Consider the following 5,000-nt stretch of genomic DNA (forward strand, 5'->3'; position numbering starts at 1 on the left):
TCAGCAAATAACCTCCATTCTTCTGAGAAGATGTTCCACTAGATTTTGTGGAGATTTGTATTATTTCAACTACACGGGTGTTAAACTAAGGTCAGGTAGTAATGTATGTGAGGTGAGGAGGCCTGGGGGTGCAGTCAGTGTTCACATTCATCATGTTCAGTGGGGTTGGAGCTCTATAGCAGGAGATCAACTCCAACATTTGTGAACTATATCTCCATGAAGATGGCTTTGTGCACAGAGGCATTGTCATGCTGGAATAGGTTTGGAACTTTGAAGGATCAAGTGAAGGATAAAATTTCATGCTAAAGACATCCAAAGACGTCCAATACAGTTGTGTGTCTCCGAGTTTGTGGTAACAGTTTTGGGGAGGAACCACATATGGCAGCCAGCATCCCCCTAAAATGCTCCACCTCCCACATCATACATATCATTCACAGCCCTCCATAAAAAAGTTAAACATTAAATAATCATTGCAAAATTGTATGGATTCAAGTATGTAAACATAGAGTATACTGTATATTAAACTTGAGCAGCATAACATGGGTTGGAAGTGTGTGGAAGATCCTAAGTGGCCTGCTACAGAGTTCTGACCTCAACCCTATTAAACACCTTTGGAAGGAATGTGAACGCTGTACCCCAGGCCTCCTCACCTCTACATCAGTACCTGACACTACTAACACCCGTGTAGCTGAATGAGCACCAAATCTCCACATAATCTAATGGAACATCTTTCCAGAAGATTATTATAAGGGCAAATGGGGACTAAATGTGGAATGGGAAAAGGATTTACCAATTCTAAGGTCAGGTGTTCACAATCATTTTGTCCCTATAGTGTATATCTGATGTATTAAAGCCCCACTGCGTGATTCAGACTGATCAGGTTTTAGTAGACGAACAGAAGGAAAGTAAAGGAATAGTCTCTCAGAGATTTCCTCTCACTGCTTCTATCACCATGTGCACATTTGTTTTTATTTCCAATAAAACACGCTTTACGTTATAATGACCTCCACACGCAAACACAAGCCCAAGCCTCGTCCTGCAGATTCTTCTTTTTAACAGCTGGAAATTCGAGCCATTCTATCATCTCCACGGCCGTACGCAGATCCAATGTTCTAAACGTGCACTTAAGTGTGTCTCTGGGCAGGAAAGCAGACGGAGTCTAGACGCCTCTACAATTTGCAGAGGACAGGGCTTTATTATGATCGTGTGAGGCCTCGCTTTGCTCCCACAATGGCTGTGATAAGAATGAGGATTGTTCAAAGAGCCCATTTTCTCTCGATGCTAACGTTAATGCTAATGCTAGTTCAAAAAAGAGGCAATTTTGCCTTCAGATTGAGATGACAAGGCAATGCAGGTGTATTATTTTGATTTATTTATTTTCTTTTCTTTATAACAAAGGCTTTAAACTTATAGCAAAATGTCCAATTGTGTAGTCGCTAAATTTATGATAAGTTGTTGTTGCTATAGCAACAAACTACACTTGTATGGCAGATGTTGAAATGTATATGAAGTTAGTTACATAAGTCGATGTTTTTAATTACTTTTACGGTATGTAAGGAGTCTCTAGTGTCAGCATTTGGAACCAGTTTTACACTGTTATTAATATTTTTTGGTAGCGTGAAAAGCTTCGATTTTGTCTTCAGAAGAGAGATGGTTGGTAGCTGCTCTAACACGTGAGAACAGGATCAACTTTTAATGTAACTAGAAATGGATAAAAAAGGTATCCATTGGTTTAATTTTTGATATTAATATCAGTGGTGGACGAAGTACATAAACCATGTTCTTGAGTTAAGTAGAGATACAGAAGGTAAAATGTGACTCCAGTAAAAGTGTCCCTTTAAACTTTCACTTAAGTAAAAGTACAAAAGTATTTGCCTTCAAATGTACTTGAGTGTCCAAAGTATTATGATTTATTATAACTATAATGTTTTTATTATAATTTTTGTCACAAGGACTTTTTGCTTAATTAACTCAGTTTATGTGAAAAGACTCGAATGTGACTCTCAGCACACTGATCTATTAATAAAAGGATATTAATGAATCAAACACTAATTGATTTCTATTACAATTATCATGAGCCCAAAACCTTTTTAACTATAAAAAAGAAAACATCGCACAAATAAGGCCATGTGTGTTGTGGCGAGTTCGAATCAGGAGTTTCTTCCATCATTTATTCCTCTCTAAATGCTCTGCTTGCTGTTGAACTGATGCTGAACTGTATGTTGGTGATAAGTAGAAACCACCAAGCGCCAATCAAAACAAGTTCAAAACAGAGCGTGCGCTTGACCCTGATTAGTGGCTTTGCTGTGTGTTTGAGCAGTTAAGATTTTATCCTTATAAATAAAAAGGAACCACAAATTTCACGAAATGTAGTTGAGTAGTAAAATATTTGACTTTGAAATGTAGTGAAGGAAAAATCTCCCCAAATAGAAATACAGTAAAGTACAGATACACGAAAAAAGCAACTAACGTACAGTAACGACTTACATTTCATTCCTTACTGCTTACCACTGATTAATAATATTAGCTAGAGTTCAAAATTTGTTGTGGTGGAGGAGAAATCAAACACTTTACTGAATGCTGCTTAACAGTGCTCGTTAAAGTGAATTTGTTTCTCATTCAGTCTCTGTCTCACTCACTCCGTCTCTCTCTTTTTCAAAAGTCTCTCTTATAGCATTTATTGTTTAATAATATTTGTTAATATACAATTCTGTGTTTGTGTTTATCTATCTATCTATCTATCTATCTATCTATCTGTCTGTCTGTCTGTCTGTCTGTCTGTCTGTCTGTCTGTCTGTCTGTCTGTCTGTCTGTCTGCCTGCCTGTCTGTCTGTCTGTCTTTCTATCTATCTATCTATCTATCTATCTATCTATCTATCTATCTATCTATCTATCTATCTATCTATCTATCTATCTATCTGTCTGTCTGTCTATCTATCTATCTATCTATCTATCTATCTGTCTGTCTGTCTGTCTGTCTGTCTGTCTGTCTGTCTGTCTGTCTGCCTATCTATCTATCTATCTATCTATCTATCTATCTATCTATCTATCTATCTATCTATCTATCTATCTATCTATCTATCTATCTATCTATCGTCCCAGACACCTCCAGCTTCACCCCCAAAACCCACCTACTAACCCGGCTCTAAAACAGTCTGATTTCTAGCTCAATCTGGCCTCATCCGATGCTAAATACAATAAATGTACAAAAACATGTTTAAAAGGTTTAACGTTAAGAACAATCACAGTGAGGGCTGTTTCTACGGTAACCTGATCAACAAGTGCAATCCTGCTTTTATCTGTACATCTCTCTGATGAAAACGAGTCGGTTTTAATCGGAAGCCATCTGTGCTGAGCGCACAGTTACAGTCGAAACAATGCGAACGCTTTTCGATTTGGCTTGAAACGCCATTTGTGAAACGAAACCCAGACCAGGCTGATGACATTGTCTGCGTTTTATTCTCGGGCCAGACCTTGCGCTCCGAGAAACAGCCTTGAACAGGTTGTACGAGACGGAGCTCCGGTGCGTCAGCAGGACTCACATGGACTCTTTAATCGAGTTATGATTAGGTCTTGCAAGTGTCATGTGGCAGCGCGAGCGAGCGGAGGAGTTTGTAAACACAATAAAAGAAAAATGAATTCCGTCCGTAATTGGTGTACGGCTGAGATCGACAATGGACTCCGTTCCTACGATGTCTGGTTTGTCTTGGCCTCTGCTCCTGTGTGTAATTGAGTTCACTTCTCTGCCACGCTAAACGCGGTCCGTACACACTGGCATTGAGTTACGCCGCTATTGTAAAACCTGTGCTGAGGGAGAGACGCCAGCTGGGTTCTCTTACACAATGCTGTAAAGTGTTCTAATCCTCCACACCAAGCACAGGCCAGGGCCGAGGTGCAGCTCCAGAGACGCGCCTCAGAACAATCGCCGACCTTGAGCTACGTACTGATATTCATACTTTAAACATCATCGCTCTTTCACACTCTGTCTCATTGTTACGGGTCTAGGTAATGGAGGTGCAGTGGAGTATTGGCACCCTTCCTGAACACATGCTACATATCAGGGACTTTACCTAAAATTCTCCTCAGTAACAATTTATTGATCCATCCAGCCGTTCTTCTTCAAACTTACAATGTTAGAAGCACTCGACTGTATCAGATCTGGTCTTTGGGATGTGCATTGAGTTTTCTCTTTACTTGAACCTACGAGACCCAAACATTTTCCAGCATGACAATTACACAAAGCCAGCTCCATAGAGATATGCGTTGCATGGGTTGGAGTAAAAAATCTCCTGCTATAGAGCTTTGACTTCAACCCTATTGAACACCTTTGGGACGAATGTGAACACTGACTGCACCCCCAGGCCTCCTCACCTCACCTACATCAGTATTTATTTATTTATTTATTTATTTACACTCTGCAGTGGTTCTGTTGGAGTCTTGGTTTACTTCCATTAAAGAAAACCAAAAATCTACTGTAAATACACAGCATTTATTGCTATATGGGTAATATACTTGCACTTACATTGAGCTTCTTTTTATCTTCTTTTTCTTCTCTTTCATCTTCTTCCAAATTTTTCTTCATCTTCTTTTTTATCTTTTTCTCTTCTTTTTCTTTTATTTGTTCTTTTCCTACTTCATTTTTCCGCTTCTTTTTCTTCCTTCTTTCTCTCTCCTCTTTTTCTTCGTATTCTTCATCATCTTTTACTTCATTATCTATTTTTTTTTCTATTTCTTCTTCATTATCTTCCTCTTTTTCAACTTCTTCTTCTCCTTTTTTTCATCCTCTTCTTTTTCCTAATTTCATTATTTCTGTATACTGTGACCATGGACCTACAAATCTGCCCAAATCCCCCAAATCAGGGGAACCCGTTATATATAGAGCTGTGAAAGTGTTGGAGTGCAGCAGGATGGAGGATTTCGAGGTCGTGCGAGTGTCATAGTGACCGCTGATGTGAACTTCTATCATGGATTCAATCGTCTCGTTCTAATCAGATTAATTA

General features: G+C 39.0%; 1 protein-coding gene and 1 long non-coding RNA gene across 5 annotated transcripts in view; one reads left to right on the top strand and one right to left on the bottom strand.

The window, feature by feature from the left end:
- Positions 1 to 4,577, bottom strand: part of LOC124401055 — an 8,096-nt gene extending 3,519 nt beyond the window's left edge. The window contains exon 1 of the long non-coding RNA XR_006928527.1: positions 4,523 to 4,577. This is a non-coding gene — a long non-coding RNA (uncharacterized LOC124401055). The remainder of the gene's footprint in view (positions 1 to 4,522) is intronic.
- Positions 1 to 5,000, top strand: part of sox5 (SRY-box transcription factor 5) — a 236,306-nt gene that overhangs the window by 45,459 nt on the left and 185,847 nt on the right. The window lies entirely within an intron of this gene.

The sequence above is a fragment of the Silurus meridionalis genome, chromosome 18, assembly GCF_014805685.1.
Source record: "Silurus meridionalis isolate SWU-2019-XX chromosome 18, ASM1480568v1, whole genome shotgun sequence".
NCBI lineage: Eukaryota > Metazoa > Chordata > Actinopteri > Siluriformes > Siluridae > Silurus > Silurus meridionalis.